We start from the raw sequence: 23593 nt of genomic DNA, 5'->3' as shown, positions 1-23593 counted from the left end.
GCAGTGTTAAGAGCTGAAGCCCCCACGTTCTGGCACCAGTTTGGTGCCCTGAAGCCCACAGCTCAGGCCATGTGCTCCCACTCCCCACCACACCAGAAGTAGCAGTACCTTGGACCAGAATCTCCAACAACCAGTGTGAGAAGAACCTCAGTTGCCAATTACTGACATTGCAACTAGAACCTTCTTAGCATCTAAAGCATTTAATTCTTGAGTTAGGGCTGGAGTTAGACTTTGGTGTTTTTTGAAAGCATGGCAGGAGGAAGGAGCGGTTCTCTCATCAGCTAAACAGGCAGAGGTTAGACCTGGAGAGTCATAAGGACAACAGTGAAGTCCTATCTGACACTTCCCAGGAAATTCCCTTCGTCACCAGGCCAGAGGCTAGCTGGGAGGAATGCCTTTCATTGCCCCTACTGAAAGTCTGTTATTCTGTACAAACTAATCCACATTCATTGGGCCAGGGAAGCAAGGCATCACTTCGCAATGCAACAATTAAGGTACCTAGCTGGGAGCAGAGATATTTGAATTTCAATCCCTGTTACAACACTGCTTTTCTAGATGATTGCATGTAATATTAAAGTACATGAGCAACCATGAAGAGCCAGGAAGAGAAACTGAGTTCCTTAATAACCTATTCAAACCCATCCATTACCTTGGATACCAGCAGGACACAGACTCGGCCATCCTGTGCTGCTGCATTTTTACTGTTATGGATACTCAAGTTACCTGGTACTATTTCAAATTATTTATACCTGCTGCAATCATATCTATTATTAAAGAGAGACATCCGTCCATCTTGGGGTAGTTTTTCCTTCCAATCCCTTTAGAGGCATTTGTGGTGTCTACTCCTGACTAATCCCAATTGACAAGAAAGAAGAAAAGAATATAAAACCCCTCTGTTACTCCTTTCACGCCTATTGTGATATTCACCCCTTGCTCTGGTCTCTCCAATTCTTTGCCATGCTTTATTCTTCTTTGTTATTCTCCCCCTCATCATCCTTTTTCTTTCATTTCTCTTCCTCTTCATTTATGTGGTTTTGCCTTTCTTCCCTCTTCTTTCTTGCTTCCTTCCCTTCATTTTCAACACTCAGTGACCTGATCCTGCAGTTTTCCTCCTACATTTCTGAAACTCAAAATGCATAGACCAGAAAAGCTTAGGAGGTAAAAAAGGTATAGGAGCAAACATCATTCCCTCATTATTACCTCACTTTAAAAGAATCTAAGTCTGTGGTTTTTAAATTTTTTTTTCCTTGATTACTGCTCTATGAAAGGCCTAGACAAACAACAAACCCAGGAAAAATGAAAGAGCCATTGGAGTGGAATGGTTTCAGCGAATACTGAATGAACTGTGATCTTTAGTGGCATAAAGATCAACACGAAATGCTTTCAGCTGTAGCAATCAGTCGATACTTTCCAGACCATCCCCACGGTGACAAAGACAGAGGCATTTTTAAGTTGTAATTGAGATTAGCCTTGATACATGCAGTTGGAGCTATGCCTGTGAACTTTGCTAAAAGGCTGGCTATGTAAACCATCTATCACTCAGTTTCACATGAGCAGTAATCTAATGACACCACAGAAATCTCACCATATCCCTTGCTACACACGTCCAGGCACAGCAGTGGACTCATGCCAGGGTGCTTCAGCTGTGCTTCTGAAGGATTTGCCTCCCAAGATCTGGAGCACCATACAGACCCTCACTAAAAACTGTCATTATTCCCTCTTAGGGTGCCCAAGTTCTGTACAATGTTCAGTCTTGTAGCCCAAAAGCATTCTTGCTTTAATCCAGCTCACTAGATTTGCAGTCATGTGCTAACTGAAAACCCATGCATAATACTACTGACTCCAGCATGCTTTGGATGAAGCCCATAGAGACACGCAAGATTGCTTTTCATGGATGGGAATAAAATATTTTGTTTGTTACTATTAAGCTAACCACAATAAAAATAAATAGTTCTCTTTCATGTGGTGATGAAACAAAGCAATCATGCTGTATTCCTTTTTTAATTATTAGGTTGAAAGAATCACTCTCTTCCTGGCATGTTTAATTCTGAATCATATTCATCACATATATAAATAGCCAGCAACTGTATATAGTACAGAAGGGTGGACAGGAAGGTCAGGGAATTAGCTTGATGTCAAGAAAGCATTTCCTGTGGAGTCACCAAATCTGTCCTGGATACAGACTCCTACATTGGCTCACAGGGAGCCTGAAGCCTGCTGTGTGCTCGTGTACCAGACATGCCAGGTGAGCATCTCCAACTTTACTGGCATTTGGAAGTTTCTCCTCTTCAGACATCACATAGGCATAACTTACTTTTTTGGGCTTTGTAATGATTAGTAAAAGATCCTTCCTCTCTGCCTTGTGTTACAGGCAGTGCCACCACTTTAGTGCCAAAGCCCCAGCAGCTACTCCATGGGGTCAGGGAGACTACTTCCTCCATCAAAATCTGAGTGGACAAATCTTGGAGGGAAGCATTGGCTCTACTACCACTGAAAACCAGGATGCTGAGCATAAAGAAGTGGCTGCAAGTAATACCATGGACAGGGTGCTAAAAGGCAGAGTTAAAGTTGTGGCCAAGCACGACCAAACTCACACATTTTCTATGTGGTTTGCATTTGTAAATATTTCACATAAACACAAAGATTAGCACAAGTCTGGCATTGAACAGCTTAGGCCATCAGGAAAACTAAGCTAGAGTCTCCTGGGACTTTTGTAGTAACGTGGACATTGCCTTAGCACTGCTGTGTGCCGCTTCAGTAACCTCAGACCCACGGCAGCTCTCAGCTGACTTCACAGAATCACAGAGGTTGGAAGAGACCTTTAGTATCAACAGTCAACCCAGCGCTGCCACCGCAACCCCTAAACTACTAAGCAATAACACCCACCACCAGATCCAGACAACTCTCAAACACCTGCAGGGATGGTGAGTACACCACCGCCCTGCGCATTGTAACAGAATGCAGGAACTTCGCAGGAACAAGCGAATTTTCCATGCTCCCTCCTTCGGCACGGCGGCAGTGGACACACACGGCAGGCAGCCGCCTCGCACAGCAGCCCGGGGCGGGAGGGAGCACATCCCGGCACGGCTGGCCAGGGCCCTGCCAGGGGAATGCTGCCCGGCCGGCCCGGCCGCTGCCCCGGGCGGGTGACTGAACCCCGGCTGTGCAGCACCGGGGCATCCCATGGCCCTCGCACGCCGCCCGTGAAGCCACACGCGGTTTAGGAATTGAAACGAGGGTGGGCAGGTTTTGTCGCCGTCGGCTGCGAGTTTGAACCAGCGCACCTTGCCCGGCTGGAGCAAGGTCACGGCCTGCCCCGACCCGGCCGCGAGGAGGACCCCGCGCCCCCCGGCACCGCCGACAGCCCCCAGGAGGGGCGGCCGCCGTCCCGCGCGCCGCGGCCGGATCCTCCTCCACCCCGCGCGGTATTTTTAGCCGCTGACCCAGTTCCCCCGCTCGGCTCTACCTGCGCTTCCCGCACCGACCGGCCCCCCCCGCCCACAGACGCACCGTCCAGGGACAGCCCGGCCCGCGCCGGGTGAACGGAGCGGGGCGCGGGAACCCGCGGGGCAGGTGCGGCCGGGGCGCGCGGGGCGGGACGGGACGGCCCGAGGGGACGTGGGGCCGCCGGACGGGAGCAACCTGGGCGGAGGAGGCGCGCACGCCGGCCCGGCGGCGCTGGCGAGGAGTGGGCGGGCGGGTGCGGGCGTGGCGCTGCCGGGGCCTCCGCGGGGGCGGAGGGGGGGCGGTGCCGGCGGCGAGAGCGGCCGCGGCGCAGTTTTCTCCAGTGGAGCCGAGCTACAAGTGACGGGCAGCGTGTGTGCGTCGGTGTAAGTGCGGGCTTCTTGTCCTGCAAAAATGTGAGTGTCGTCCCGCCTCCCTCATTCCCCCTCGCTCTCTCAGTGAGGGCTTCCCGGGGCGGCCGGATAACGGGGCGCGGGAGCGGAGCGGGGCTGAGGCTGTCCGAGCGCCGAGGTGCCGGCGGAGGAAGTGGGTCACTGCCGCCGCTCCGTCCTGCTCCAGCTTACTTTCCTTCTTTCCTCTTCGGCGGTTCCCCGCGCTCCCGTGTGCCTGGCGAGGTGCGGCGGAGCCGCGGCCTCGGGCGCAGCGCAGGTGAGGCTGCAGCGGGGCCCGCCCCGAGGGGCCTCTGCCCCGGGCTGGGGGGTCCGAACTTCCAGGGGCCCAAGTTGTGTGTTAAGAGTTTTCGATATTGAGAGATATGGAAATGGTATGTTGCTGGCGTAGCTTTTTTTCTAGATGAACGCTGACACCGCGGTTGAAAAGCTGCTACTGCTTGCTGTCTTGCACCCCAAGTGCTTTGGTCCTGAACTAGGAGTACAAACACTCCTGAGATTTTTTTTTAGGAATATCTTTACTGCTTGCTCCTCCGCTCACTGCTATTTATACCACGCAAGGTTGGCAAGGAGAGGAGAGCCAGAGTTTAAAACGACATGGAGCTTAAACTTGATACCATTGTTCCAAGGCCAAGGCAAGACTGTAAATATTTAAAATAAAACAAAAAAAATCCAGCAAACAACTCTGTGAAAACACCTTACACCTGTTTTTCTACAGTATGATCAAAGCAGAGAACTGAGCATCCCCTTCTTGTGAGGGCTACGTAGGTTTTTGCTTCAGATATGGCTCTGACAGTCTGACACCGGGTCTAAGCCTCTTCTTTGGCTTTATGTTTTGTTTGCGTTATGCTTGTGATGTGATGGGCAGTACAGCTGGTTAAACCCCACACCAGGGGGTTATCTGAAAGATGAAGTCTCACACTGCGACAGATGCATGACTTTCACTTAGACAGGTAAAATAAGTCGTTATTGGTCATTGCTAATAGGTCTAGGAGTAGCTATATGTAAAATATTGTTAACACTAAGTCTAATTAATTGAGTGATACCTACGCTGTTGAATACATATTGATGGCTAATAATTTTCTTCCTTCTTTTTCTAAATGAACTCAGTACACAGTAATATTTCTCTCTCTGAAGTGAGGAGGGGTAAGGTGTTCATTTAATGAAACTTACTTTATTTTGGAAACACAGAAGCTTCAACCTTCATTATTTATCTCGCTAAGATTTTCAGAGTGGATGGTGGTGTCTAATGTGATGGATCTCCCTAGCTGGATTGCTGGATAAGGCAGGTATTAAAAGTTGTTTATTTCTTGTGACGTGCACTGTGCTCTGGTGGAACTGCAGCACTGCATTGTAGCGGCTGGCTTAAGTGACTCCTGATCAGCCACTGGGGTTAACTTAGTTCTCCTAGTGCTCATTATCGTGAGTGAGGAATAGGTTGCATTTGAGCTCTGTTTTTATGGAGTGTAATTGTATGTGTGGTAACAAGACTGTATTTAAAATTCATATAGTCACTTTTAAAATACTGAAGATTTCTGATTTCTGGCTGAGATCAGTCTGCTTCAGAACTGTGGCTAAAACAGTGATAATAATCTCATAACTTTAAGCTAAAACTTTACCTAATATCATTTTCCATCCAGGATAAACATGATTCTGTATGTCAAGATTCTGTAACCTGAAGATATTCGAACAAATGTTAAACTTTTAGTAGATGGCCCGTTAAAATGGGTTTCATGATCTTTTTGAGAAATTATGATTCAGTAAATAGGAAGCCTTACTGTTGGATTCATAACTGCCCCTGAGTCTCGTGTGGTTTACTTAGTCTTACAGCTGAAATCAGTATCTAAGAATTGGCTAGCTGCAAAAATGCAATGTCAAGGCCTTGATAAAGTCAAGATTTGACAGAGTAATGACACAGTAAATGCATTTGGGCTTCTGTTTCTAACTCTTGCATTTTGTGGCTGCAAAATTTGTCTGCAACCATGTACAGAAGAAGTGGGTTTCTTTTTTAGAAAGAGCCAAAAATACCAACTATAAGTAGACTTTTTTATAATCTTACAGGACCTAGTATTGGGCTGAGATCTAACATGTCAGATGGCTAATGATGTCAACAATCTAGCAAAATAATTACTTAGACTAGTATAATAGAAACTGTGGAATGCAGATTAGCCAGCTGGTAGTGTGGGACTGATTTTTTTGTATCTAAAAAATAAAAACATACATACTTTTTATACATGTATAAACATATATATTATATATAGAAATGTGGTATATTACATATTTGTATATGATGCTAAAGTGTGCCACTGCCGTATTTTGATTGATGTTGAGAGATAATTATGTGAGCAGAAGTAGCATGTATGGTGTGATCCAACAGAAGCTGCTGAAGTGATTACCTGCACCAAGTCCCTATATGTTTAAGTAATTTTGTTCTAATAATTTGATTTCATGATGTATCCTGATTTCTTGTTTAATTGGGAAAATCAAACCTTTTTAAAGTTGCCTTTATCCCATGAATTCAGAGGATTACCTGCAAGTTTGTGAAATGCTCTGTCTATGCAGTACTTTGGAGTTAAAGCTGGACAAGTTAATGCTCTTTATTCTTTTTTACTTGATTTCATGTGGGAAGGGAAACAAGAGTTAGTGCTTCTGCAGTGTTTGTGGTGTGAAATTGGCTGTTGCAGTTTGTTTTAAGCAAACATTACAGTGAAAATGATAACAGCCTACTTCTGTTTAAGGGAGTACTTGCACTGTGAAGTTTATTCCTTTTCTTAATTCATGTATGAAGATGTTTTTAGACTCAGCAGTTGCTCTAATAGAAGCATGGGAAGAGTTGTTTTCTGCATTCCTATTTTTTGTTGTTGCAGAGATTATTCCATGGAGTACATTTGCTATACGTAGGTATGCTTTATTACTTGAAGAAAAAAATCAGTGCTAGTTGGTAATTTTATTTGTTCTCCAAGTGACAAAATAGTATTAATTATGAGTCTTAGTGTTTTCTACTACATGGGCTTTTTTTTAGCACCAAAAACTTATGTCAGGAGTCTTCAGTGGAAAGTTTCCTTTTTCCCATTCCTAGTACCTATATTAACTTCAGTTTTATTTCATTGACTTCTCCTTCCTTTGGCTGAACTGCATTAATCCATAATGATTCTGGCCCTTTTCTGCTTAAGTTAACCTCAAAGTGCTTTGATTAATACTCTGTTCAGTTTTTGCATCAGGAAAAACTGAAGCTGCTGTTTGTGGATTACTGTGATGTGATCTGTGCATCACCCGCTTGTATTGACTCCTCAGTCTCTGTTGTCATTCCTCTTTAGGTGGTCCCCTTATCTCTGTCATTTGTTTACCTTTATCTTAGAATTTATTTTAGCTCTTCCAACTTTGCTAAGTTGCCAGTGTGCTCTTAGCAATCTTCAAATATTTAAAGATTTCCCAACTATTTTTCTTTTTGCAATCTTAAATAATATTTAAAAAGTAGAAACTAGATAATTTTTGCATTTAATATAAATGTGGATTTATGGGGTGCAATATGGAAATTAGGGAAATGCAGGGAAAATGAAACTAGTGTACTCAAGGCACTGGGAGTCGAGATGTAACTTACTTTGGGTTTTGATGAACTGGTCCTGCTGCAGACCCCGCTGAATGTGCACGCAGTGGTCGTCTGTCTGCTCAGAGTGACAGTGGTCATCCGCTGTACAGTGAACTCCCAGACGTGGCTGAAACAGAGTGTGTGGGGTGTAGCACTTTATTCTACTAAGGCTGGTATTCCTAGTATTTCTAATACCTTTTCCTGGATGCTCTATACTATGTCTAACAGGAAGAAATGAGAAAACCTGCCTTCCAGAGTCAGTTTCCCTGCTGTGTTTGCTCTATTCGTGTCAGGGAACAAGGTAGACAAGTCTTTTTCAAGCAAAAACGGAGCCACTGAAGGAGGAATTGTCATTACTATGAAAAATATGATTGTAGCTATGTTAAGAAACTGTTTTTTCCCCTGATCTCCTGTCAATGTATGAGGTCCCTATAGTGTGTTCTGGACTTGTTGGTTTAGTTTGATGGCATTAGCTGACAGCAGTGAGGTCTAGATGGAGTGATCTGTGAAATGGTGCTCATTTTTTCTTTGTGAGATCAGCTCTAAACCTATGCAACTGGCCAGAAAAGAAATTTTCATCAGTGTGCTCCTGAATGAGTGTGATTGTACTTTTGGATGAGTGTGAGTGCTTGTATCTATTCGTCTCCTGTTGGAGTTGTAGCTGAGGCTGCTGGAGAAAGGTGCTGACTTATCATGTCTCTAGTGTTGCACAGCAGCAGACTGAATAATCTTGACCGAAGAATTTTAAGAATAGGAAGATTTTGCTGCACCATAATTCCAGGAGGGTTTGGGAACTAAGGATCTGTATGCCATTGGGCAGTATGAGCACATTGTGGTAAAGAGTATGGGCTGGTGGAAAACCGCCTTCAGACAAGAAAGACTACGAACTTGTCCATCAGCTAAGGTTTGTGTGCCCCTTCTCCTAATTAACATGATGTACCTTTCTTATTATACTTATATACTTATATACTTATTATACAGTGGTCAATATGGCTTTCAGTCTGTGAAGCAAAAGGTAGTTGTTACTTGTAAACTGGGTGGCCAGTTTTAGAGAAGTATAAAGGATCGTTTGATGGGAAGTTGTCAAAATATATTTTCTACTTTGGATTGGTTTGTTGGTTATTTTCCTCTCCTGCTTATTTTATTGGTTTTGTTGTATTTCTGTGTTATTTAGTGTCGCTTTTCTGTAGCAGCAGTATTACATACTGGTGGTTTTCTCATGTTTGTCTTGGCCCTTAAGTTGCTCGATTAAAAAGACAGCTTATGGCAAACTCATTCACCATGAACATTTGGAAGTAAGTGGGGTGGGTGTTCATTTTGGGAGATGCTGATCGATAAACAAAACCAATATGCAGTATGTATCCCAATGTTAGAATTATTTATATCAACATTAATTCACCATGGAAATTATGAATCGACATAAAACTTTCTATAGTAGTATCAGGATGCTGTCCTCTTGAATCTTTGTGATGTTCTTCTGGGTAAAACTGAAGAATAACTTGAAATTTGGTTTGAAAGGCTTCTAACACTCCTCTCTGCTACAGGTAGTGCTGTTTGGACTGTCATGTCATCTGCAATGATGTCACTTGGAGATAAAACTATTCTTTTGATGGAGTTTTACCTGTCGCAAAGCATGAACTTTCCTGACATCTTCATTACTAGGCTTTAAATACTTGGTAAACCTTCTGCTGATTTGCACCGGTTCTGTTCATACTTATATTGTGCTTTTGGGGATTAGCAACCCCAAAAGTCACAGTTTTCAGAAAACACAGCTTTTAATGAGTCCTCTTCTATCATTTAAATCAGTGTATAACTTTTTCAGAAACTGGAGAATTAAATGTGATAAAATATGAACCGTTGCATCTGGATTTGTTGCCCAGATTTGTCTGAAAGCTGACTTGTGTTGGTGAAGCAGCTGACAATTAAACACACTAAAGCTCAAATAAACCCAAAACCCAGCGAGGGGGGGAAGGACCAGTTGTTTGAACAACTAATTCTTGCAGCAAGCTGTATGCAGTATTAGGGTTTTCACTCTGTGGAATGTGAAAGCAAACTTCTGTTAATGATCTTCTATCTTAATGCCTGGGAGTATGCATTATGCACAGCACTGGACTGAAACAGTGAGCTTGGTCAGCTGGTCTAAGAAATTTGCACTGAAATTATCCTCTCTTACTGTTTTTTATCTCAGAGATCTAGTCTGGCTCGTTAGACAGTCTTCTGCAGAGACTGGCCAACTGTGGTCGGAGTGCTTGTGAAAACCTTGTCTGTCTTTAATGCCATGTACAGTTCTCCATGTATGGCTCGGTGCAATTTGCTACAAGCGATTCTGTCCTGGGTTTTTTTGTTGGTTTTTGTTTGTTTGTTTGCTTGTTTTGTAAAAACACCTGTTGAAACTAGGTGGTCCTTTGTCCATCTCATTGTATGTGGACTTTGTGATTCCCTCTGAGAGGCTTGACAGCTTTTGGTTTTGCAAAAGTGCTGGTGTTCAGACCAGTACTGAATTACTGTATGTCTCTTTTTTACTCCACCCTCCTTTCTGGTTATTGCTTTGGGAAGAAGAAAAAGAAGAAAAGAGATGCTTGTATTGAACTACCCTTTTCCACCTTTCTGACATCAGTCATTCAGTATACATGATTATTACTGATTCCTGGGTGAGGCTTTTAATGGTGTTATGGCTTCTTTGTTGACACTGACTGTCCGAGCAGGTGAAAATTTTTACATTGATGCTGTCTCCACTGTGTCCATCTCGAGTTGAATGATGGCTTACCTTTGGTACTGCTGGTTGATGGCTCTGTGGTGCCATTTCTGGATGTACTTGCCTCACAGTTCTTGGCACCGTAAGCAGGCTCTGTCTTTTGCAGCGCACTCTCATCCTATGTGTGCACTGGTTATTGCTTTTCTACCATCAGTAGTCAAGGATCTTAAAACCATTACTCTGTGGCTGACTGTTATCTAATCTTGGGAAGCCTATTGGTTGCTGTTCCGCTGTTGCAATGCTACCTAGTTGCATGGCTTGTCTGCCAGTTTCCCCTCTGCAAGACGCCCTCCGTGCTGACTTGATCGTTTTATTGTATTGTGGATACCTAGGAGATATCTACAGAATTCGCAGAAATTTGGTGTTTCTTGGTGCTAGTACTATCTAAACAACTCCCTGTTTCAGGTATGCTCTGTGTCAGATATTTGTAGCTGGGCAGCCTATATGGTGCTGTATTGTCTCAGTTATACTTCGGATGTAAGTTTGCAGGAACTAAACTCTGTTGCAGATTTCCATTACGGAGAATTTTATTTTGTATACTTGATTTGCTCCTTTACTCTTATTCTTTTATCTTTCAAGCAGTGTGGAACATGAACTGTTTTTGTTGTCTGTGAAATCTCATCCTTTTCAGGTCTCTATTACCAGTAGCTGCCATCAGCAGCATGAAGGTACTGAAAGAAAATCTGTTGGTATGATTCGTAGTTCACATGTTATCACATAACATGTGGCTCAGTTTAATGAATTTGTTGCCAGAATTGTCTGTCTGAAAAGTCTTCTTATCCCCCATAGTAGGTTATTTATCATGCACTTTTTTTGATGCATTGAGGGTCATTTTATTTGATGCTGAGTTTCAGGTAATCAAATTTTTTTCAAGTTCCTATTTACAGGTGGATTGCTAGAGTCATTCCTTTGCAAGCTTTCCCTAAATGAAAGGAATTTCTCCAGAGGTATTTTGGTCTGTTTGTATCTTTACCCGTCTCTCAGTATGAAAGTGTCTCAAAACAACAGGTGTTCCCTGTAGTGCATCTGTGTTTCTTCTGCTTGGTTTCGTTCTCGTAAACAGTTCATAGGACCTCTTCAGGAATGGTTACACTTGAGTATTATGAAACTGAAATGTCTGGGTGTTGTCTCCTGCTGTAGTATTATAATCAGCCAGAGCCTTGATGCCAGGAGATTATAATGGTTCTGCAGTCAGCATAGGTTGGTGGCCTTGGGCTGCTGGATGCCTTTAGGTGTTTGCACTCTCAGTATCTGCCTAGAAGGATGGCAGAGGCTTGCCAAGAAGTTAGGAGGCTCACTTACTTGAGCCTGCTTGAATCTATAGTAGCAGTATGAATGTTCTTGCTCTGCACCAACTCATCTAATGAATAGCTTCTTCTGATACTTGGAGTTGTGCAGAGGACTGCTTCACCCAAGGATTCTTTGTTCTTTGTAGTTCCTTGATATTCTAATAGTAAGTAGTATAAACCTTGTGAGCTTTGCAGTTTTCTCAGGAGATTATAAAGGCTTTTGGTCATCCACTTCATTATGTATACTGCTCGTGGTAAAACTTTGCTACTACCTTGTTGCACAAACACACAGATCAAGATACTTGAGTAGTTTCTGTATGTGGTTAGGACTCACCATTGCCTTTCTTTCCTCGCCCTGAACCTGTTTGCGTTTGTGTGCTGTGGATTTCATGTAATAAAATGTCCTGCAGCTCAGCAAATGGGCTCCAAAGTCAAATACCATAAAGCCAGTTCTCTGTGTCACAAATTTCTCATAGGTGTCATAATAGTTGCATTGGGCATAACTCGTTTTTATTTGTGCATCTCTGCTTTAATAATGCTGCATCTCAACACTTAATAAGTCTAGTTCCAAATTTCACCCAGCTTGAGCTGGTCGTTCATTTAATAGCTTAATTGCAAGGTGATAATTGAATAGCAGCTGTCAGTTTCCTAGATGAGGAGGCTGTATCATTAGACGTTCTGAAGCCTTGCTAAAAGCTGCCTCTCCTGAAAGATGTATTGCAGCTTTAGCTATTTAATAAAAAGGGTATTGAGCATGTTTTTTGTGGTGTTGTATTGGACTAGTAGCTTCCCTGCTTGCCCAGTAGACTATTGGCCGAGTGCTTCAAGCACAAGGCAGTGATGCATGGCGTATTAGCTGGGGTCTCTGGATGTTTCTCAGTGTGTGGCTTTTTCCTGCTGTCCTAGCCTGTTGGAGATCACTACTGTAGTTCTTCCCCTCTGTGCCTAGCTATCTTCATTGCAGTGTCTCCTGTAAGCTAAATTGTTAGTGTCCCATAGGTCACAGCACTGTTGTGCCAGTGTGTAAGCCGCACTGTACACCGATGTGTAGTCACAAACACACATTTGTAAAAAATGCACTTTTCAGACAAAGAAGTACTGTGGAGCGTTGAGAGGAGTGACTGTAACGTGTCCAAAACTGAGAAGAGCTGAAGGTGAGGAATTGCAGTGGTTAGAGCAGCCCTTCTAGCAGAACACTTGACATTTCAGTGGTATAGCTTGGCACGTGGGCATGCCTCCAGCTTTACCCTCCTGTGGGGTACCCTGTTGGTAAGGTGTCACCTAAATATAGTAAGCCTGTGCAGTGGGATGTTTTTTTCCTCTGCAATGGGCTATTTTAAAGTAAGACGGAAAGCTTTGTCTTCTACAAGGTCACTCCATCACAGGTTTTCAGGTATGTCAAGTTGTTTAGCTTTCTTACTGAGGGCTGTGTAGAAACTGGGTGATGGACTTTGGGGTAGTATTTCTGTTCTCTAATCTGTAATGGGATGCATATAATTGATAAAAGAAGTCTGATTCTGTAGAGGTCATTCCATAGTATCTACACAGGTTATATTTAGTGCTTGTTTCTGTCTGATTGGTGTCAGAGTAAAGCTAGTGTTACAAACTGCTCGCTTATTTATAAACGCATAGAGAATGCCAGTTTCCTGTAGAGGGGCAGCCTAGAATTTTGTTCTTTAAAAAAATTGTAGGGAACAAGGTTTCTAGGAAAAAAAATTGGTTGCAATGTGTTCTTGATGCCTGTTTTGTTTTGCCAAGCAATGGCTTCATATAAAAGTAGGTTTGTGATTGTTAAATGTAAGTACAGGTAGATGTGGTAGAGAAGTAAGTTTCTCAGTCTCCAGGACTATTCATGTTCTGCAGGTAGCAGAACAAAACAGTTAAAAAGTGGTGGGCTGGCTCCTCTCCTGCACCTATTTGGATGAACTTTCTCCCCTATCAAAAAAAAAAAAAATCACAAATACAGTATTCCTGTCTATCCCATTTCATATTTACTTGTGAATGAACAATTGCAACAGTGTGCAAAGGGGCAGGTCCTTGGATCTCTTAAATGTTAGTAGCCTGTCAGTGTATGTGGGTTTTTTTTCTGTTTTTATTTTAGGAAATCTAAAATGAGAAATTAATCTTATTTTCTACCTCAGAATAACATTGAATAAATGGATAATCATACAACCTCTCAAGAATAAGTGCAGCAACCCTGTGATTTAATTCAGCTTTTAGTTGACTCCTGTTTGTTTTTTAAATGTGATCTCGATGTTGTGGTTTTGGGGGTTTTTTGTGGGTTTGGTTGTTTTGGTTTTTTTTTTTTAAGCCCTTGCACTATATTTTTTTTCATTGTCACAGAAATTTGTAAAGTTTGCCTTATTTTGACTTCTAGCTGTCAGTGTAGAAAACTGGTTACTACTGTTTGGTAGTTGGGTCTTGACATAGAATAACCAAAGCAAAACTTGCCTATGAAGTCTTACAAACTTTTTGACTTTACTAATGCAAAGCAGTTGCATTTTTAAACACAAGATCAATCTGTAGTGTCAGAAGGGGAAAATGTCAAATAATGTGCACCTGTCCACACTTGCAAAGTCTGTCATTGAAATAATTTTGAGTACTGTAGTATCTTTTCCATGCTCTTCAGCTCCTCCAGAAGTCACTCTCAAAAAGAGGCAAAGTGGCCTTTGTACTCAGTGATACTTCCTGGAGAAAAATTTAATCTGTGTGGACTAACGGCTGCCTTTCTACAAAACAGTGACTTTAAGGTTAATGTTTAAATATTTAAATGGATTTGGCATGTTGCCATTGAAGTTGAACAGAATGTGCTTAACCCTGAAACTCAAACTGTTCCCTGGGTAGCCAAAAAAAAAGTTACTCAATAGTGCAGTGATCTGGTAACTTTAAAGATTATAATTTAAGGCTAATTCTGAACAGGGGTATCCTAAAGCAGGACTATCTATCTGGTGTTTTCTATTTAGTTGAGGGGAATTTTTACGGATGGTATTGGGTCTTTTTACAGAACTTTTTAGGCTGAATAGTAGCACTCATCTGTGGGTTAAAGTCCAGTATAAACAAGCTGGTGTAGACTCTAGTAAAATATAGTGCTAAAAGATACTGATCAGCATGAAGGAATTTTAAACTTGTTGAAAACTGGGTAACTTTCTAAATGCAGATGACTTTATTTTTAGTTCTCTTTGTTTGGGTTGGAACGCAAGGGTTAGGCAAAGGTTTGATGCGTGTAAAGCTCAAGTTTAATTTGGGAGTCTCAGTACTAACAACTTGAAATGGAAAAAGTTAAAGAAAAAAGCCAAGAGCAATTGCACTTGATGTTCTTCACATCTCCAGTGCTTTATACCTTAATCCAGAGGATTGGGTTGGCAGTGTCTGGAATAGAGGTGGGAGCTCCAAGGAGCACCCTGGGACTGTCTCTCTAATCCAGACCCTCAGTTTACCAAGAACTTTGCTAAAAGCATCCTGGTCAGTGGAGTACTTCTGCCTCTTGTGCCAGATGGTGCAAACGCAGGTTTTCCGCCAAGTATCCTAAGGATTTTTTTTATTTTCTTCACATGCTGCATTGGTAATTGCATGCTCTCTGAAGTTGAGAGAATGATGCAGTGTACAAGGCATGCTGAAGTAAGCCTGGCTGGACAGGGGAGACAATTTTCTTTCCTCATCTTGCTTTGTTACATGGACCTCACGTTCAAGTTAAAAAAGTATGTGAATTTTTCAACATGTGTAGATGTGAAACGTCATGCTTTAGAACTCTTAATGAAAATAATTGTAAATCCCGTAACTCCAAGTCTATGAAAGAAGTATTTCAGGTTGCAACAGCTTCCCAGACAAACTAGTACTTTGCTTAGCTCTGATTAAGTTGTGTGGTATTTGTATTTCAGCGCAGAAGTGAAATTCTCTGGCACAGTGTTAGTTATTTATTTGCTTGAGCTCATGTTTGCATATCCTAAAGAAAGGAATGATACTGCAAATAGCCAGCACAGAATTAATGCATCACATACTGTGATGCAATTTATGTGGCCCAAATGGGTGGTACCCAAATAAATGGTTACAAAATCTGTACAGTTGCCTCCTGTCGGCAACATGACTGCTACAGCTCTAAAGCTGGTATGAAATACTTACTCTTTTATATCATCTATGTCAGTAGTCGGATTCAAAATTTTAGAGTAATTTAATGTATTTAGTGATCTCCTTATAAATGAAAAAAATCTTCTACTTAAATAGGGTCATTTCATGAAGGAAGGACAGACAGACTACTTTTGCTTGACCAGCCTCTTCCTGCTGGTGGTTCAGAGGTGAAGGGAAGATAAAACCAAAGGAAAGTTTACTTTTCAGTGCTTTATATGTGGATAATAAAAGGATAATCTGTGTTTCATCTGAGAAATAAGACATTAAATACCTTGGCTAGAAGGAGCTTTTAAGATGAAAGTTTAAAATCTTTCTTATGAAGAATAAGGCTCTTTTCTACTCCTTGCGTGTTAAATTACATGCAGGAGAACAATGTGTTCAGACTGTCAGCTCAGCTCTCAGGAGCTTACGGTGATCTGTGCCTGGTGCTGCCATGTGTAGTCAGCTTGCTCCAGCAGCACTCTTTAGCATCCTTAGTCCAAGGAAAATACTCTAGCAGTCAAAGTGGTAGGCAAGCACTTTGAACAATCTGTTCAGGGAAGCATGCAGATTTAATCAGTTTATGAAATCTGAATATCTTCAAACAGAAGATAAATTTGCCTCTGTTCTGTTCTGAAGGGGAGAGGAGAAGGAGGGAAGGTGGTTGGTAATCACGTATTTTACAGAGAGGTATTTGGGGCTGTATTTAAATGGAGTGAAAGCCTCTTAATCTCCATGAGGGAGATTATGAGCAAAATGGGGAGTAGTGAAGTAGAGACATTAGTTCACAGTTAGTATTGACTAACGTTAAAGAGCAGCTTTTCAGACATCCCTAGAGTCATGACCAATGACCCAGGAGGGTCAGATAACGATGAGGTGATGGCAGGTTTGGCACAGCAGGGCAGGAATGACCGGTGCATGCAAACTTCAGCTACTGGTGTTTTTATTTTGAGGGTGCTGGTAGCACATGTTTGTTAGATGGTTCTGTGGTTAATGTATCCTGCCTCGTCCTATGCGCCAGCTGAGCAACCGCAGGGTTTATCACCCAGTGATTCTGAATGCAGAATACCTGTGGTCCTGAGGGTGAATTTCTTCAGAGTATCCTCCTAGTCAATGGATATATACTTATTGCTTTAGTTCCTTCTGATTTCTGTGTGTTTGTTTGTAGGTTTGGAGGGGGGTTGCTGGTTTTTGTTTGTTTTTTTTGTTTTGGTTTTTTTTGGTTTTTTTTGTTTTGGTTTTTTTTGTTTTTTTTCCCCTGAGAGATCATAGACTCATGGAATGGCCTAGGTTGGGAGGGATCTTAAAGGTCATTTAGTTCCAACCCCTCTACCACAAGTGGGGATACCTTCTGTTAGACCCGGTTGCTCAAAGCCCCATCCAACCTGTCTTGAACACTTCCAAGGATGGGGCATCCATGGCTTCTCTGGGCAACCTGTTCCAGTGCCTCACCACCCTCACAGTAAAAAATTTCTTCCTAATATTTAATCTAAACCTACTCTCTTTCAATCTGTAATCATTCCCCCTTGTCCTGTTACTACGTACTCTTGTAAATAGTCTCCATCTTTCTGGTAGGCTCCCTTCAGGTAATGAAGGGCTGCAATTCGGTCACCCTGAAGCCTTTTCTTTTCCAGGCTGAATAATCGCAGTTCTGTTAGCCTTGATGATTATAGCCTGCAGATAGCTATGATGGCTTGATGATTATGGCCTGCAGATAGCAGTTCCTATTCTGCAGGTGCTCAGCTCTCTGCTTTTCTCCTAAGTTTCTGGTGCAGTTTTTTCTAATGGTAAGCACAGTGAACCGGGAGCCAGTATTTAGGGCCTTGAGGTAGGATTTCAGTGACAAAGTCTTGGCTCTTCCAGTATCGTGTTCTTCCACTGATAACTCTATGGAGTTGTTGTATGCTGTGTGTCAGATGGAGTTCGAAGCCTATTGCCATCCACTTAAATTTTGCAGGGCAGAAAGAAACTTGGATTTGCCAAAATAGTTTGTTTGATACCTTAAAAGAACTTTATTACTACAAAGCTCATATGTAGAGGTTGTCATCTAGGAGCATGAGATAGCTGAAAGGGTTGTTTCCTCTTCCGAGAGCAGTCATGTTATTCATGTATCATCTTTCGGTAAATGATGTCTTGGTAGGGTAAAAGTTGTCACATATTTCTGTCGGAAAAAAGAATGAGTTGATACTCTCTGCCTTCTTTTAAGGATGATGCATTATGAATTCTCATTTATAATTAGAGACTTCTGTATCCCAACTGGATGCACATTATGCATTGAATACCTTAGATTCAGAACTTCTTTTTTTTCCTGAAATATTAGAGTTGTTTTTTTGAAAAAAAAAAAAAATCTTTAATTTTTGATCTTTTTAAGAGACTTCAAGTTGGTTTAATTTCTTATAGCTTGAATACCCAGTCATTGAATTAAGTAAATTAAATGAATGCAGAGAAAGTTCTCTTTCTTGTTCAAAGAGAGAAATTAGTCTGAAATGTTTAACTGTTCAAATCTGTGTACCCAAAGGTAGTGGTTTCTCTGTGTTTAAAACACTGTCAGTGAGCAGATACCATCAAATGGCTTAATTTAAATGGTGAACATGTTTCAGTGAAGTTTAATATAGTTATGATAATTTCACATTTAAATTGACTTTGTTAAAATGTATTTGTTTACATTTATTGCAGTTCTTTTATACCCTGAGGAGAAAATATTTTCAGAGGGTTAAAGGAATGTTAACACTGTTTCACATAACTAGCGTATTCTAGCTTTCCCTTTTTTTTCTTCCCACTTTTCCCGTAATGCTGAATTAATTTAGAAGCCTACAATAAATAGGTGTAGCAGCAAATTATACTCTTCTAGGTTAATTCTATGATGTGGTTAAATTAAATGAGTAAAGGAAAGTTTCTGGTTCAATTTTTTTGAGGCACAATATTCATCTTTTCTTGCTTGTAGCAGGCAGGAGTTAAGAGACTGTGGTTTATGTCACTTAGAAAAGGTGAGGGAGAACTGTTAGTTCCATAGGGCATGATGTGTTGCAATATGACTTTTCCAAACAATTATTTCCTCAGGCTGCCTGAATGTAGGCTAAGATTAAATTTAGCCAAGCTACTCTGCAGACTTTTCAATATAAAACTCTTTTCTAGGATAGCTGTTTGTGGTAATTTGTGATGCACAAGTGAGGGACAGTGATGTGAGGGAAACCATTCTCAGTGACCTGGAACACAGGGGCAATGTTTTGCCATCCCAGTGCCTGTGCTCTCTGAACATCCAGCTCCTTGTGGAGCCCTGTGCAGGCAGAACAGGTGGCACTGGGCTGCAGTAACTTGTGGGCACGGCAACTGCTGTGGAGTAAGTTTGTTGCCTGACTCCGTATTTGAGCTGTGGTAGCCCACAGCTTTAAGAAAATAGCAGTTTGTGTTTTTAAAGTCTTATGGGTTCCTCAGTTACAGAAGGGGTAGTTGGTTAAGTCCATACTTCTCTTACTTCAGACCTGGTCTGGCAAACCTGTTGCTTCTGTCGTTGAACAGAGGCTTTGTCCCTCACTGTGAAAAAGGTCTGGAGCATTACAGAAAACACCTCTTTGCAAATATCATTTGTCAAATCTGTGGAGTCCTTGTCAAACCTGCTCTCGGGACGTGTTGCTAGCATGCAGGGAGCTTTTGATGCTGTGCTGGCAGAGACTCTAAGGAAAATTCCTCAGCCTGAGCCTGTTATTGCTGCGTGGCTGAACTGATCTTTGAAAGTTGAAATCTCGTGAGACAACTCTCTATAGTCTGGCTTCTATGTTTTTGTTTTGTTTTATTTTTTCCCTTAATATCTCACTGATTGCTTGTGCTCTGATGTATGCCACCGAGGAGAGCTTTTGCTGACTAGTCTGACTCAGCCTCATCTTGTTTCTTTTAAAAGGCTTGTGCTTTGATTGTAGTAAGTAGTTTGTGATGTGTGTCTTTCTGCCATATCCTAGTGTAAGCTGCTGTTGAACTCCAAATAACTATCCCCGTTTATTACTCAAAGTTGTTGATACCATAAATACAGAAGCATACTGTTATATGTGGTGCTTACAGTTTATTCTTGGCTACTTAGAGGATAAGACTATTTGTATTTTGTGAAGCTGTTTGCTTAAATGTGGTTCAAAGTAAAACTTTTAGTTGTAAAAATTACATAGAAGGTGCTAATGTTTGTGAGGGATGTTTGGTGACTTGTATCAAATGATAAGCATGTACTGTCATTGACTTGGTGTTCCTTGGTGTTTTAAGTTTTACAGCTAAAACAGAAGCATTAATGGTTTTCACAGTTAATGCTAAAAACATGCCAGACTGGGAGACAAATGACAAAAAAAACCCCTTCAAGTAGTTTCCGTATGTTGCTGACACATTATTTTCTGGGAGGCTGTTTGATGTGTTGGCAAAACTAGTATAATATGCCACTTTCTATAAAAAGTTAAGAATAATCAAGTTCCAGTTCTTGAAATGGAGAGTTGGGGATGATAATGGGCCTCTGCTTAGTGGGTTTTTTGGTATTCTCAATATTTGAAGTGACCTTTTGCATGCCTTTCCATGCTAAGGCATTGCTTTTCTGTCTGTTGCTATCTTTGGCTAAACTAAAATACTAAAACTGGGAGCTGCCAGTATTTGATTTCTAAATTAAAAGGAAAGCTCAATCAAAGTTTTAGAGGTGATAAAGGAAATGTAATTTTCTTCTCTTTATGGAAGGGGGGGAAACCTATACCTAGAATAGGAAAAAAAAGAGGAAATTAATATTGCAAAATATATTTAAGCAAATACAGTTACTGACTTGAATGCATTATTAAATTATTATAAGTACTTCATTTGTAAGGAGGATTAATTTAACCTTCAAAAAAGCATCCAGTGCTCAAGGATAGGGTTCAACATCAGGGGCAAGTAAATCAGTGACTGTAAAAACAACATCGTTCAAGTGATAGTGTGGCTGCCTCTTGCTACCATTCTCCCTTGGTGATTCAGGGATTTGGGGCAAGCAAACAAGTAGCCACAGCTTCACCTTACTTTTAGCTCTACTGTGATCATTACAGGGAGAAAAGTAAAAAAAAAAAAATAGTATGCAGAAGGAAAGTCTGGATGCAGCAGTCAGACCTGCATATGGGTCTCTGTTAGATTAACGTAGTAATTATTTCTAAAGAAATCCCAGAAGTAGCTTTTGAAGGATTGGAGTGCAGTTATAATAAATTTTTGATATTGTTTCTTTGGTTATCTAACAACCGTTTAAGAATAGTATCTATTTTCAGCATCCCGCATTCTAACCCTGAAATGGTAGAAAAGGAATTAGTTTTATGCCTATATTTCTAAACCTCACATCTTCACCTGTGGCTTTCTGTTATCACAGGATAGGACTGATAACAATGCTTCCCCAAAAAGCTTAAGATTTTTCTTAATAAAATATCTTTATCTTATTGACACTGAAAGGTGAGGAGTGCGTGGAAGGAAGCATGTGCAAGTGAGGAATAGTGTCTGATAAACAGTAGGAGTGGAGCCTGATGGTGTGTGTCAGGTGTCCTGCCCAGCCAGGCAGGTTTCACCCATAGCATGGTGGGCTAACATCTCCAGGCAGGTCTGGAAAAGTTCATTAAGGTGAATCTGCCTAAATGTTGAGCAAAATTGCTGTGGGATCTGACCTACACCCCTGTCTTTGAGTGAGCACAGATACATTTTTCAAACTGAAAAGAGGAAACCATTTTCACAGCTGACTAATATGCCGCATTTCATTATTCTCCTAAACTGATCCTTTACACAGCAGAGGGAGTGGAGTGCAGGCTATGGAGACAGCAGTGGGGTCCGCTGTCTATCCCATTCTATGATCTGAGGGAGCATGGGATCTGAAATGATTGCATAGAACCAGCTGCTGGCCAGGAATGGGCTTTGATCCCTGGGGGGATGAGACTGTGACAACACATTCATGTACCCACCTGTGTCTTGCAAGTGAGGCTTCCTAATCTTCAGCTTTCAACTCGACTCTCTGATTTACCTGTGAGGGTTTAGTTAGTGAAAACAGGTGATTTATTTTTGCATCAGTACAGCGAGTGAGTTTTGTTCTGTGTAAGAAGCTGCTGTTGCCACTTGAACACTTAACCAATATCAGAGGAAGAAACTAGTGACTGGTATTTCTCTGTATATATTCTTTCTAAATAAGCGTGACAGTACTGGCATCTTGTTTCTTTCTGAATATGGTAGGGTATTAAGCAGAAAGGATCTTGTGACTCTCATGCATCTCTTAATATTCCCACCTCCCCCAAGTCAGTAATCTAAAAGCCATCTTTGCTGTTCTGCTCTGAGTGGGGACTCTTATTCAGATACCGTTTTTCAGGAGGGGTCTGTATTTTTCTTCCCATGTTGACTAAAACTTGTGTTTTTTCCAAGGCATCTAGGAATGTGTGAACTTGAGCAGAAAATGTGGCAGCCTGCAATCAGGAGGGTCTGGTATTGGGGTGTCCCTCCGTCCTGATGATGATACAGTCCTTGTGGTTGTTGCTGTTCAAGTGAATGTGCAGTTGTGATTGCTGCAGCTGCATCTCCTTAGTTGTTGAATCTGCTTAGGTGGTTCCTCTTGTGCTGGAGAAGCTGCCAGCTTTCCTGGACCTCAGCTGGCTCTGTGCATCTTGGCAAAGAGGTAGGATGTCATTCCAGGGCTGTCAAAATCTTGTGGCTCATGTAATATGATATACATGAAACTTGGCAGCCTCAATTTGGCAGAGGTCTGGTGGTGAGACCACAAGAATGTTCTCTAAGTTGCTATTTGGTTTTCCCTTCCATGCTTAGTATTTTGAATGTACTGACCTTCTGGGTACATGAAAGATGAATCCGTCCAGGCCATGGGGTGAGGCTGTGCAAATGTGCACTCATGTTCATTGTTGCTGATGCTGTGCTTTCATTCAACACAGCCTGACTTAGGCTGTGTTATTGCATGGTTTAATTCAGAATAAAATCAATTTACCTGTGGTTGGTTTGGGATCCAAATTATTTGTTGATGTGCGTACGTATTTGATGTTGAAAGCTCAACAGCTCAACGTATGATGTGCATACATATTTGATGTTGTGTTATTTAAAGAGTGAGTATTTTATGGTTAAATATTAGAATGGTATTTTCTCCTTGTAGACTATAAATGAGTTACACTTTATATCAAAGAGTAATAGAGATAGGCATCTGATCATCAAGTTAACCTAATAGTAGCTCCAATGTATTATTGCACTGAATCTGTGGCTGTGATAAGACTTGTGATTTCTTTGTGTTTTTTATAATTTTTTTTCTGTTGTGTGATCATATGAGGAAACAAACAGGTACCTGATATAAAAATAAACCTGAATACTGAGGTTTACTGCATTTTATATGTGCATGTGGAATCTAATGCTGAGCAGGCTTGTTGAAGTAAGCACAGTGGGATAGTGCTGTATCTTGTGTCCAGTCCATTCCATGCAAAATAACTGATCCATGGGATAGGATGAAAATGTAAAAATTGGCTACTAAGCTCGTGCACTGAGACTGGAGTTGAACCAAAGGCACTGATGGCAGCAGCGGTTCCTTTGTTAATAAAGATTAGTCTACTTGTACTGAAATGTGCTCTCCAGCTTGTTCGTATGTGAATGCCAGTTTATTCTCAATGTGTAAGGCTTTTTCAGTGGAGTCTCTGGAGAATTTCTCAAGTATATAGAAAGCATTGTCATACAGTATCCCAAATGCTGCTTCTCTGCTATAGCACGTGCTTGGCTTGGGTTTGCTTTGTATTATCCCCGGTATGTGAAATTGCACTTTCTTTAGAGTACCTGGAATTACAGGTTTGTATACCTAAATAATTCTTAGGAATGAATGCAGCTTGTCCATAGTTAGTTGCCAACTTTACATTTGAATGGCGGATGGGAATAATTGAAAACCCCAAGTTCTCAATACTGATATGCAAACTTGGAATTCAGGGACATGATCAGGAGAAGCACACGTACTGGTTTTGGTGCAACTAAAACAGAAGCAGGTGGTAAACTGGTA

At 41.5% G+C, this 23593-nt stretch overlaps 1 protein-coding gene across 4 annotated transcripts in view; it reads left to right on the top strand.

Annotated features, from left to right (window-relative positions):
• Positions 1 to 3468: 3468 nt before the first annotated feature.
• Positions 3469 to 23593, top strand: part of MTUS1 (microtubule associated scaffold protein 1) — a 132995-nt gene continuing 112870 nt past the window's right edge. For 2 of the 4 annotated variants that reach the window (XM_032686986.1, XM_032686982.1), the window contains exon 1: positions 3754 to 3860. The gene's annotated coding sequence lies outside the window, so the exon portion shown is untranslated. Of the gene's footprint in view, positions 3539 to 3753; positions 3861 to 5077; positions 5144 to 23593 lie in introns of those variants that run through there. The other 2 variants (XM_032686983.1, XM_032686985.1) reach the window with 2 other exon arrangements.

This window comes from Chiroxiphia lanceolata, chromosome 4 (genome assembly GCF_009829145.1).
Source record: "Chiroxiphia lanceolata isolate bChiLan1 chromosome 4, bChiLan1.pri, whole genome shotgun sequence".
Classification (NCBI taxonomy): domain Eukaryota; kingdom Metazoa; phylum Chordata; class Aves; order Passeriformes; family Pipridae; genus Chiroxiphia; species Chiroxiphia lanceolata.
The sequence above is the reverse complement of the archived record's forward strand: the minus strand, read 5'-3'. Positions and strand labels throughout refer to the sequence as shown.